Source organism: Adiantum capillus-veneris, chromosome 8, assembly GCF_014529385.1.
Source record: "Adiantum capillus-veneris isolate H3 chromosome 8, ASM1452938v2, whole genome shotgun sequence".
In the NCBI taxonomy this organism is placed as follows: domain Eukaryota; kingdom Viridiplantae; phylum Streptophyta; class Polypodiopsida; order Polypodiales; family Pteridaceae; genus Adiantum; species Adiantum capillus-veneris.
Window position 1 is genome coordinate 64,868,112 of NC_140938.1, and position 13,471 is coordinate 64,881,582.

A 13,471-nucleotide genomic window follows, 5' to 3' on the forward strand; every position below is an offset into this window, starting at 1 on the left:
AGAAATTCATTACTCTTGAGAATGCACTATCGTTTTTGTTTTTGGTGAGTAAATGGTTTGGTGAGTAAATGGCAACAACATTCAAGCAATTTTTTAAGGCACCATGAAAATTTTCAACATTTTGTGTAAAAACTAAAAAAGTCCTTGAAATTTAGACACGATATCTAGGAAAATTGATCGATAATTTATACCATACAAAATGTACAATATGTGGTTCCGTACGTATTGATTGTACCATTCATGGGTCCGTTGAAAAAACTACACAACAAAATCATACAAAATGGTTTTGGCCATCATAATTTGACCAAAAATTTGGAAAAGTTGTAATGTTGCCTCTCTTTTACGATCACAGTTTCACATGACTTTCCTAGTATGACATGAGTTTTGGTTTGAGAATCATAGGTGTTCTTTCTATTTTGTTGGGTATACATGTGTACGGGGGAAGCAATCCTTTCTATCACATCAAAATCATCATTAGCTATGCAAAAATGTCCTAATCTGAATGGTATTGAAATGTGTAATATCGTAAAGGAGGTTCGTATAATTCTCACTTCATCTGCATGATTGTCAATGAAGATAATCCTTAAAGATCAAGTCAAAGACCAATATTGGTGATAAAAAAACAAAAATGTGTTTGTAATCTTCTAGCTACCAAAAAAAGCCCCAAGGGAAGGGGGGGGGAAGTTTTACAATTATGAATTCAAGTAAATGCCAAAATAGCCAAAAACGAATAGTGTAGCATATGATACAATTAAAAAAAGGAAAAAGGAAAGTTTTACATTATGAATAGAAGTCAAAGCCAAAATAGCCAAAAGAGAAGGGTGTAGCAAGTGATACGATTTTTTTTTTAAAGGAAAGTTATACATTTATGAATACAACTAAAAGCAAAAATAGCCAAAAAGAAAGGGTGTAATATACAGTACAATAAAAGCAGGAACATATCCCACTCTCAATCCAATCCAGATGAGGAATCAAAAGACTTGAAGTCTGTCGATATAATAAGACCCTGCAAGGAGGCTACTCATCAACCTGCATAGCAACCAATAGCTTCTGAGTACTTAGCTTTCTTCTATATACATGTCCCATGGCAGCCCAAAAAATTTGCAAAACCAAACTAACCTCAGCACCAAGATCCTAAACAGTTTTCTGTACATCATAAAGAAGAGGTTCCTCCACCTTCTGGCCACCAACAATAGGGATGACTGTCTCCGCAATTGGCCGAATCTCAACGACAACATCTGTCGTCAGTAGAGACTCTGCTTGTTGTGGCAACTCCAGCTTCATCTCCAGTTTTAACACTGCCTCCAAAGCTTCAAGGATGTCCTTAAAAGAAGGCCTGTCAATGCTTTTGGATGCAACACAATGCAAAGCAAGGCTTGCAACAGTCTGCACTGCATGTTTATCAATATCCTTTCCCAACTTGCTATCAAGGATATTCAATGTTACGTTGGTTATGATCTGAGGCCTTGCCTGCAAGACTCTCTCTCTCTCTCTCTCTCTCTCTCTCTGTGTGTGTGTGTGTGTGTGTGTGTGTGTGTGTGTGTGTGTGTGTGTGTGTGTGTGTGTGTGTAGCAAAAAGTGGGGCTCGTGGCCCGCTCCATTACATAAAACAAAGATATACAAGAGATATGGGAAAACCCCTGAAAAATATACACTAGGAGATACAAGAGAGATGGGAAAACCCCTGAAAAATATACACTAGGAGATACAAGAGATATGGGAAAACCCCTGAAAGATATACAATAAGATCATGGCGAAAAATCCCAAACAACCACAAGATACATCAATGGATAAAGACACTCTAGTCTGATAATGAAGCTCTCTGGCTGTGATAAGCCTACAAAGATCTGCCAAAAGCTCTACCTGCCTCAGGCGATGTAACATTCAAGTGGACACAAAAAGAGATTTTAGCTTTTAATCTCTTAAGGGAAAAGATGACTTCGGATCCCGTATTTGTTTTACCAGATCTAAGGAAGTCGTTTGCGGTCTAGTGTGATGCGTGTGGCAATAGTATTGGGGCAGTGCTAATGCAAGATGGTCAGGTACTAGCTTATGAGAGCAGAATCTTGCAAGGGCAAGAACAGACAATGCAAATCTATGAAAAAGAGCTATTGGTTGTGATTCATGCCCTTTCTAGCTGGAAGCACTACCTGTTAGGTGCTGATTTTGTTGTTCAGACAGATCATTAGACCTTGCGATACTTCTTGACAAAATCAATGTTATCTGAAAAGCATATGCAATAGGCAAACATTCTCTCTATGTTCCACTTTCAGATTCTTCATGTGGAATGCAAGAAGAATGTTGTGGCTGAAGCGTTATCAAGAAAGCCACAAATTTCAGCTGTGTCAATTCCTTATCATCAAGAGCTTGATGACATGAAGGAACAATATGCTACTGATGAAGATTTTGCAAGGATCTTGGAACACTTGCAAGATGGGCAACGCCATGAACACTATCTCATCAAGGATGGTTTTACGATGATACATGGCAGATTATGTGTCACTAGGCCATTGTGACATAAAGTTATGGTAGAAAGCCATGTTTCACCATATGCCGGGCATCGTGGTATAGATGCGACAGTGAAAGCGGTCAAGACATTGTTTTATTGGCCTACTTTGAGGAGAGATGTGGATGCCTTTGTGCGAGCATGCATGATTTGCCAAAAGCTCAAGTTTGATGGGCAAAAGGCACAAGGGTTGTTACAACCACTACCTATTCCAGATAATCCATGGGAAAATATTGCTATGGATCTTATCTTTGATCTTCCAAGAACACCAACAGGGAATGATTGTGAGAGTACGCGTGTGCGGAAGCGAGAGAGAGAGAGAGAGAGAGAGAAGACAAAACGCCAAAGATGGGGAAAGGGAGCGATCAATCCCCCCACTGACTACCAAAGCAAGTAACCCAATTGTCACGTGACACATCCAACCCTATGTGTCCGTGGACAAGCTACACCATAACAGGGTTTCCGTCAGTCCAGTCAATCTAGATTAGAAGTGATCTGACACTTTTGTGAGAGACCGTGCATGCCGAGTCACTTAGTATAGATGCATATCCTCTGGTTGCACACAACATGATCATAAGCATTCCCATCAGATTCCATCAGAATCCTTCTGGGAATTTTCCAATGCATTTAACCTATTTTCCCTATTTTTGATATTTTTCACTTATTATTTTTAAGTGACTTTTGTTGAAAAGTAGGTAGGGAAATTTTGCTAAGTTTGTATATAAGCAAACTAGAGCTAGCACTAAATGGCAAAAGAGGCAACAGGAGCCAAGCTAAGCAAGCCACTTCTCAGCAAGGCCAAGCCTTGGTGGTTCCCTCCAAGCAACAGATTCCCCATTGCCTAGCGTTTTCAACAAGGAACATCACCAGCCATCCTCAGCCACTAGCGCTTGCATCAGCATCGTCTTTCATCGCCGGAAGTCACAGATAAGCTAGCGTTTTTGTAAAGACCAGCATCCCTAGCGTTTTGGAAAACCAGCAGACCTAGAGTTTTTGGAACACAAAAGCCTAGCGTTTTTGGTTTCATTTTCAGCCTTGCAGATCCAGCACATGCAGTGATTTGCAGCCCTAAAAGTCCATCAAGATCAGCCCTAAAAGAAGTAGCAGATTCAGCCCGCTAAGACCATCAGTTTTCAGCCTTGAAGATCCTCAGTTTTCAGCCCTAAACCTGCAGATTTTCAGTGACCATGTAACAGACTTGGACACTCCAAGTCAAGAATCAACCGCGACAGCACCAAATAACCACTTCAAAACAATTCACAGATCACAATAGATTTGCATTGGCTTGGCGGAGTTCCGTGCCTAGAGATATTGGCCCCAAAGACTGGCGCCCCTTTCGGTATTTCTTTTTATATTAATCAGATCAAAGTACAAGAGAGTGGGTAGGGTTTCACTCTCAGACTCTGCATCCAGATGCTCTGAGAAGTGAGGCCCTCACCACTAATTTAAAGGTTACAAGGGATGCCCAAAAGCAGAGTCCCAAAAGCTTCAAATCAAAAGCAATTGCTCTCTCTCTCACAGAGAGTCAAAACTTGAAAGCAAAAGCATTCTCTCTCTCTTTCTCATTGCGTAGAGAAAAAGCGAAATTTGCGTCGCTCATCATTTTTATTTTTATTTTTTTCAGCTTCCGCGATTTTCAAAAATTAGGGTTTCTGACAAAAATTAGGGTTTCTGTTGTCCGCCACGTCATCACTTTGTGACATACCCCCCTCTTGAAAGCATTGTAATCGACCGCGATTACGCCTGTAAAACCGACAAAAGCCATAACCGTCTTAGCAGACATTGACTGTTAGTACCTACGTACTAGGAACACATATCTAGCACATGTACAAAATCGACAGTCACATCACACGACATCACAGGACATCACATGACATTCAACATTCATTCGGATCTTAGACCATGATTTATCAGCAATGTAGCTAGCAATCACATCTAGGTCCAATCGGGACCTCATCGATGTCCGATTGACTAACCCCTATTGCAACCATGTCTATTCGAGATCAATCAGCCAAAATGCTACAGTCATTTCGGCTTTCAATTCCTGCACTCAAAAGAAGTCAAGAACAAATCAGTATCATTATCAGGAATTCCATTTTATAAAGTCATCCAGCAGAATACTGTCAGCTCTCAGTATCCCTAAAGCTCAAAGAGACATCAGTGACTTTAGTATCAAAATCAAGACATTTGTTGACAAAGGAGCGGAGTAACTCCCCTCTTGTGCATCCCACTGCACCAGATCTTCGGCCAAGCTGAATTTCTGGGTTCCGTTTCGAGTAGACTATGCTAAACCACAACATCGAGGTAAAGTTTCACAATCCGAGGAGTATCTGCTAGGTCCTCCTCCTCCATCCACTTCACATCAAATGCAGGAAATTTCTTGAACTTAACCAAGAACCGCCTTCGGACTTTACCTTTCTTCGTATCCCTATGTGCCAAAATCTGTTCAGGAACAAGGATCTCCTCGTTTTCTTCCACTTCGGGTTGCTCATCAGGCTCCCCATCATCAGGCACATCACCCTTAACAGGTTTCAAGAGACTCACATGCAATGCATTGTGAATCCTCCCAAGTATCTGGCAGTTTCAATCGGAAGGAGACATCATTTATCTTGTTAGTGATCTGGAAAGGTCCGTAGTATCGCATACTAACCTTTGGAAAAAGCCTCTCCTTTCCCTTTTTCTTTTGTAGACATGCCTTCTCAGAATTGCCCATTTTTCAGAGCCAGGTGGTTACGTGGGGCCCACATGTGTACAGGTAGGACAGGGTGTACATAGTGCATCGATTTTCACTATTACCAGTACCACTGTGTTTTTTCTACAATAAGGAGGAGTTGGTAGCACGTAAAACTTCTCGAGGAAGCTATCCGCGGACCGACGACATGAGGTAAGCAGGTGCGTCAGATGGCATCAAGTGGCGTCAGGAGGTCGAACGGGGTCAATACTTGCACGCGGAGAAGTATGGACACGACGTGGGTGTTTTCTTGTGATACTTATGCAGAAAGGTCATCATGAGGACCACTTTTTGGGGCCACTTCACGTGGTTGCGGGATGCATTATTTGGAAAAATTGAGTGCCAGGTGTACGGATGATGCAAAAAAGGTGACAACTATGCACTGCGAGGTCAGCTTTTGGCCTGTTCGCGGTCCGTTTGAGGTCATCTAAAAGGCCACGGGTGCCCAACTAATAAAGCTAAGTGTGGGAACTGAAAAAACAAAGAGAGGACCAGAAAAAACGTGGAGAAGAGAGGAGGAACAGCCGCAAGTGTGTTTTTGGAGCATTTTTTGGCCCTAAACTGCTTATCCGAGGTCAGATTTGAGCACTTTGACATTGGAGACTGGGGTTTTGGGCGTTCCGGACGCAATGGCACTGTCCATTTTGCCAAATTTCTCACAGATTTTCTGCTGTTTTTCTATGTAATCTTCTCCGGTGAGTGAAGCCTCTGCTTAACTTTGTGGTTGTATCTGGTGTATTTCCTCAATACTGTGTAACCTATTTGCCCCATTGGTGTTGGGCTGAGCTTCATTTAGTCTAAACAACAGCAATTTGCCTCCTTTGAGCTGAATTGAGAGTGTGTGTGTGTGTGAGTATGTATGTGTAAGTGTTGAGTGGGCAAGTGGAAAATCTCTCTCTTCTCACTCCGTCTGTGTGTTTCCTGTCTCGGCCAGGCTCGTTGTGTAAGCCGAGTGGTGCCCCATAATGTGTGTGTGTATCATCCCAAGAGTGTGTGTCAGGTCATTATAGAGGCGTTGTGTGTTTTCCTCCCACTCACATTCTTTTGGCGCCCCCACGGAGGATCTTCTTCGAGTACCTTCTGCTTCGAGCTTCAAGCTTCGAGATTCGGGGCTACAGGTTACAGGTTACAGGGACAGGTCCAGGTACAGGTACAGATACAGGTGATTCACAAAGGTACAGGTAGCTGGAGTACAGTGATATACTAGCAGTGATGTCACTTGCAATTGTTGTGGGTATGCATCACTAGGCGCCTGTTTGAGCGCATTGTCTGTTGGATTGTACGTTACTTGTGGAAACTGCCATGGTACGCCTTTGTGGAGCCATATATGGTTTTATTTGGAAGTCCCAGCCATTTCTAAGACTTGGTCTGGAAGATAGTCATTTCTGAGACTTAACTATACGCGATTTGCATTAGCCTTCGTGTGAGGGTCGATAGCGTGAGGTTTTTATTGAGCTGGGGGATTCTCAAATGTGGAGATCCTTTCGGTGATACAGGTAGCTGGAGCACCCTTTTTGTGACCTCGCCATAGGCTATGTACTAGTGAGTCCTACTTGATACTCGGGTTCTATTGTTGACAGTTTATGCATACATATACAGTCTATATTTTGGGTTCCTACTGCTCTATTTCTAGGGAAACTCTGCCAAAATTTTTCCAAGTTATGATGGCTGGTTCTTTGGTCTTTTGAGCCATTTATGCTGTTATGCTGCTCAAATTTTGGCAAAATCAGAGATTAAGTCAGGTGTGCCTTCTTGGGAGCTTCATGGTTGGCTTTAATGGATGATCAAAATGACCCTCAATTCATTCCATTTCATTTAACTCAAAGAATCCAGATAAATGTTCATGTGTCCAGGAAGATTTTTTTCCAGCAGCGCATAGTCTTTATGTTCGGGCCAAGAAGATTATGAGAGATCTTGGAATGTCCTTTGCCTGTTGTAATTCCGATGATCAACTATGAAAACTCATTTGATGTGCATGTGTTTGTCCTTATCTAAAGTTGAGCTCCATTGAAGTTTCTGGGGATTGGGTAGTCAAAAGTTTTGGGTTCTTGCACGTGTGTTCAAAGGGGTTCTCAAAGCATTGTAACTTGGGTAGCCATGGCTTTCTCTTATCCGGAGTTTCATGGAAGAAGTGATGAAGATGTGGAAGATTTTTTGGAAAAGATGGAGGTTGCCTACATTAGCAACCAGATTCATGACCCTGCGCAGATGTTACGCCTTCTCCAAATTTGTTTGAAGAGAGATGCACGAGTTTGGTCTAAAGCATTTGAAGAGGAGTTGCGTGTGGCTGATCCACCTGTAAGGTTGAGTTGGGACAATCTACGACATGGGTTGGAAAGTGGAGTTTGTGAAGATAGAAGATCCTGACAAAGTGTGGCAAGAAGTACAGGCTTTGGTGCAAAAGGAAGGTGAGCCAATAGATGCGTACATACGTAAGTTTTCATTGGCATGGGAGCGAATGTGCAAGGCCTTAGCACCACAGGTACCCCCGCCTGACATGATAAAGAAGGACAGGTTCTTGGCTGGTCTTTGGGAGGATATAAGTTGGAGAGTGGAGCTAAAAAAGCCTAGGACATATGAAGATGCACTAGAGGTAGCAAGGAACAAAGAGTGGAAGCTGAGGAAAATGAGCCAGTTAGGGGTGGAGTCTTTGCCAATGAGGTCTGAATTTCAGCCTATAGAGTCTTTACAAGGTCGCATGTCAGGGGTTCATCATGAACCAGTGGTTCCTGTTACTACTCAGGTTATGCCAGCAGTGGTCACTACATCGGTGCAAGATGATGGGCTAAGACAAGACATGAGGCAAGTGGTAGATTTGATGAAGAATCTCAGCATAAACATGCTAGGTCAAGTGGGAAATAATCGAGGTCGAGGGAGGTTTGCAAATCAGCCAGGAGGTGAAGAAAGGCCTAGGAATGGTGTTGGACAAAGCAATGGTAGGTTTTGGAGGCAGACGCCCACATGTTATAATTGTGGAGAGTTGGGTCACATCAGCCCGCAATGTGATAAGCCACCAAGGATGGGGGGAGACATGTATCCATTGCCAAGACAGGTGCTAACTAAGTCAAATGATTATGGCATCGAAATTAAGAGAGACGAAGGAACCAGTGCACTGACCCAAGAGGAAGAGGGAAAGACAAAAGTGCTAAGTGTAGTCACCTTGGAGAAGATATCAAAGCTAGAGGATACATTAGTGATGCCTATTGGGAAGAGGACCACAGAGGATAAGGAAGGAAGAAGTGCCCCAGGTCCTAGTAAGAAGAAAGGAAAGAGCCATGAAGGTGAGGATGTCAAGGCCAAGAAGAAAAGGAGAGCTCGTCGAAAGTTTCATGTTTCAGATTTTCCACTAGGGGATGGGCAATTAAGCTATGACTTGAAGGAGGATCTGACGAGCAGGAAGGCAGATGTTACTTTTGGGCAGCTTATAGAGATGGTGCCTAAGCTAAAGCGACAGTGGAAGAGGATGGTTAACCCAATGGAGAAAGAGCCAGAGAGAGGTTCAGTAAAGGTGTTGGCAATGGATGAGCTACCAGACATTTGTCCAATAGTAGATGTGTGGCATAAAAGGAAAAATTTGGGACAAGGTTATGTGGATGGTGGAGCCCAAATATACGTCATAACACACTCATGCGTTGAGAAGATGGGTCTCACAGTGGCTGGAGTGTCAGGTTTTCGGATCAGATTGGCAAACCATCAAAAAGTAAAATGCTTGGGTGTTGTAAAGAGCTTAGAAGTGGAGGCATATGATGCAAAGGCAGTGGTTGATTTTCATGTGATGCCAGCAGGGTTGGGAGGATGCTGATGTTGCATTTCTTTTGATGGACAAAGAAATCCAGGAGTTTGGTTTAGTTGCATTTGCAAATGAAGTTGAGAATGAAAGTGAAGGGCCTTATGAAGTGATTGAAGGGCTGATGCAAACCAAGGTTGAGTTGTCAAAGAAGCAGGAATTGATGACACAAATGATCAGTGGAGACCTCTCAGCTATGGAGAAGGATATATATTTGCACATGCTGGCTAGTTTTCCTAATTTGTTCATTACTTCATATGAAGAGATCAGAGGGTTCAAGGGCGAAGAGATGCATATAGAGCTGAAAGAAGGTGCTAAGCCAGTGCGGCAAAGGCTAAGAAGGATGGGTCAAGAGCAAATGGAAGCCTTGCGAGAAGAGGTGGACAAGTTGTTGAAGGCAGGGTTCATAGTCCCTGTGGAGACCACAGAATGGGTGAGTCCAGTTGTAGTCAATCCAAAGAAGGATGGGAAGTGGAGAATTTGTGTAGATTTTAAACCCTTAAACGCAGCCACTAAGAAGAACCCATATCCTCTTCCATTCATCGATCAGATCTTGGATTCAGTGGCAGGTTATGAGAGATACAGTGTGTGTGATGGTTTTTCAAGCTATTTTCAATTGAAGATTGCTCTTAAAGACCGCACAAAGACCACTTTTATTACGCCATGGGGCTGCTATTGCTACACAATATTTCCATTTGGGTTGTCAAATGGACCATCCTTCTATCAAGAGAGAGCAAATTGGGTGTTGGAACCATTCATTGGTAGTTGTGTTAAAGATTTTATGGATGACTTCTGTGTTTATAGCAGTAGGGTTGAACACCATGAGAAGCTGCAGATGGTATTGGCTCGATATGATGAATGTGGAAGACAACTAAATCCAAAGAAATGTCATCTAGCACAGCCAAGGGTGAAATTATTGGGCCACATGGTGTCAGAAAATGGCATTGAGGCTGATCCAGACAAGGTTAAGTCTATTATTCTTCTTCCATCACCTACGAGTACGAAGCAATTGGCAACCTTTATACACAAAGTGAAGTACATGGCAAGGTTTATTCCATTGTCTTCTCAGATTCTTTATCCATTACAACAAGTGGCAAAGCATGATCCATTGCAATGGGATGACAAGTGTGAAGAAGTGTTTCAAGAGGTGAAAGAGGTGTTAGGGGGGTTGTCAGCCATGCAGGCTCCTGATTGGGAGAAAGTTTTTTATGTAAATCCCTCAGTAGGGGATGATGCCATTGGAGCCATGCTATTGCAAAAGGGGAAGGGCAGCCATTCTATGAGGCGAGTGTATTGTGCAAGCCGAGTGAAGTTGGTAGCGGAGAGAAAGTTCTCGGAAGTAGAGCTAGTGATGGCTAGTGTAATATTTGCTTGTCGACGATTTCGTCATTACTTGCTACCACGACCTTTTGTTTTCTTGACGAGTTATGCCTTTTTGCCACAGTTAATTAATGGCACTAACATGTCAAATGTGGTGAAGAAATGGGTAATTGAGCTGCAAGAGTTTGAGTTCTCTTTTCTAGTGGAAGATAGTACAAGGGCTACCCTAGCTGATTTGTTGACCTACAAGGAGAATCCCCTTATTATTAAGGAAGAGGTGGTGAGAAAGGTAGTTGAAGAAGTGCCACAGATCAGCAATGCACATGTGTTATTCTTTGATGGTTTATACAGAAAGTGCCATGATGCAGCTTCAGCGGGTATAGCACTTTATGATCCAGAGAGGAAGCTAGTATGCAAGAGAGGGTTCAAGTTGGATGCGCGTAGTAACAATGAGGCTGAATATGCTACGTTGGAAGCTGGATTACACATTTGTTTGAAGCATGGGGTTAGAAGGTTGAGCATAAAAGGTGATGCCTTGTTAGTGGTGAAGCAAGTGCTGGGTGTGTGGAAGAGCAAGAACAGCTCATTGAAGGAAATGTGTTTCAAAATTAAAGGCCTGTTAAAAAAGTTTCAAGCATGGAGCATCAGACACATTGAACGTGCTCTAAATGGGGAGGCACATGAAGCGGCTCAAGGCATGATTGGGGAGCTATTTGTGTTGAGGACCAACTTACCTCTTTACCATGGTCGGGGAAAGTTTGGCTCAAGAAGAGGAGTTTTTGCTAACAGGAATCATTCCAAAGGAGATTCAGAAGTCTAAGAAGTATGGCTTTGTGTGTAGAGCATACAGGTACAAATTGATTGGTGATGTCTTATACATGAAAGGGGCTGATCTCGTGTTGAGACGTGTACCTTGGCGGAAGGAGCTTTACAAAGTGTTGGAAGAGAATCATGAAGGCGCATGTGGTGGCCATTTTGCTCTAAAGATCACCTTGCATAAGATATTGCAAGAGGGGTATGTATGGCCTAGTTTGCACAAGGATGTTCACCATTGGTGTAGGTCTTGCAATAGGTGTCAAGCATTTGGGAAGAGAGTGTTGAAGCCAGAGCTACAAAAAACCATTATGGCGTTTGATGTGTTTGAAAAGTGGGGGATTGATGCAATAGGCCCGTTACCTATCAGGAGCAGGGGCAAAAGCTATATTTTGACTGCAGTGGACTATCTCTCTAGATGGGCAGAGGCTATAGCAGTAAAACAGATCACTGCAAAGGATGTGGCAAAATTTGTGTATGATGAAATATGTTGCAAGTTTGGGGTGCCATTAGAGCTACTTTCAGATAAGGGGCCAGGATTTAGAGCTAAACTGCTAGACTTCTTATGCACAAAGATGAAGATTAGGCACCAGCATACCACTCCTTATTACCCGCAGTGTAATGGCTTAAATGAAAGATTCAATGGTGAGTTGGTACAAATTCTTTCTAAAGTGACAGAGCACCAAGGAAAGAATTGGGATTTGGAATTGCCTAGTGCATTATGGGCTTACCGTACTTCGGTGAAGACAGGTACAGGGTTTATTCCATTTTATTTGGTGTATGGAAAGGAAGCACTATTGCCTGCAAAGATAAATGAAAAGGTCAAAAGTAAGGTATCAAGAAACATGACTTGCTTTTGCGCTACAACAGTAAGCTGGACAACACCTTCCAAAAGAAGTTTCAAATTAAGTGGGAAGGCCCTTTCAAGGTAGTGGAGTGTTTTCCAAATGGCACATATCAGCTGGCTAACCTGGATGGTGTTCTACATAAGTCAAGGGTAAATGGATTGCGTCTTAAATTGTATCATGCTAGATTGATGATGGTGGAGCAAGATGAGTTGTCTGTGGATCAAGCACTGTTGGTGAGGGATGAGCAGACTTGTGACGCTACGAGTTTCATATCGCTTTTTGTTGCTGCTGATCATGAATGATCTAGCAGGCTAGGGGATGGGCAAATTATGTCTGGAGTTTTTTGGAGCAAGGGATTGTGCATATGTACATATACATGCATGGTGCATCAAATAAAGAATTGCCCATTTTTCACAGCCAGGTGGTCACGTGGGGCCCACATGTGTACAGGTAGGACAGGGTGTACATAGTGCATCGATTTTCACTATTACCAGTACCACTGTGTTTTTTCTACAATAAGGAGGAGTTGGTAGCACGTAAAACTTCTCGAGGAAGCTATCCGCGGACCAACGACATGAGGTAAGCAGGTGCGTCAGATGGCATTGAGTGACGTCAAGAGGTCGAATGGGGTCAATACTTGCACGCGGAGAAGTATGGACACGACGTGGGTGTTTTCTTGTGATACTTATGCAGAAAGGTCATCATGAGGACCACTTTTTGGGGCCACTTCACGTGGTTGCGGGCTGCATTATTTGGAAAAACTGAGTGCCAGGTGTGCGGATGATGCAAAAAAGGTGACAACTATGCACTGCGAGATCAGTTTTTGGCCTGTTCGGGGTCCGTTTGAGGTCATCTAAAAGGCCACGGGTGCCCAACTAATAAAGCTAAGTGTGGGAACTGAAAAAACAAAGAGAGGACCAGAAAAAATGTGGAGAAGAGAGGAGGAACAGCCGCAAGTGTGTTTTTGCTGTTTTTGGAGCATTTTTTGGTCCTAAACTGCTCATCCGAGGTCGGATTTGAGCACTTTGACATTGTAGACTGGGGTTTTTGGGCGTTCCGGACGCAATGGCGCTGTCCATTTTGCCAAATTCCTCACAGATTTTCTGCTGTTTTTCTATGTAATCTTCTCCGGTGAGTGAAGCCTCTGCTTAACTTTGTGGTTGTATATGGTGTATTTCCTCAATACTGTGTAACCTATTTGCCCCATTGGTGTTGGGTTGAGCTTCATTTAGTCTAAACAACAGTAATTTGCCTCCTTTGAGCTGAATTGAGAGTGTGTGTGTGAGTGTGTATGTGTGAGTATTGAGTGGGCAAGTGGAAAATCTCTCTCTTCTCACTCCGTCAGTGTGTTTCCTGTCTCGGCCAGGCTGGTTGTGTAAGCCGAGTGGTGCCCCATAATGTGTGTGTATCATCCCAAGAGTGTGTGTCGGGTCATTATAGAGGCGTTGTGTGTGTTTTCCTCCCAC

General features: G+C 43.0%; 1 pseudogene across 1 annotated transcript in view; it reads right to left on the reverse strand.

Annotated features, from left to right (window-relative positions):
• Positions 1-266: 266 nt before the first annotated feature.
• LOC147452266 (uncharacterized) overlaps positions 267-13,471 on the reverse strand; it is a 157,429-nt pseudogene continuing 144,224 nt past the window's right edge. The window contains exons 9-10 of the transcript XR_015189028.1: positions 1,120-1,470; positions 267-1,029 (exon numbers count right to left, since the gene is read on the reverse strand). The product of XR_015189028.1 is annotated as an uncharacterized LOC147452266 (transcript). The remainder of the gene's footprint in view (positions 1,030-1,119; positions 1,471-13,471) is intronic.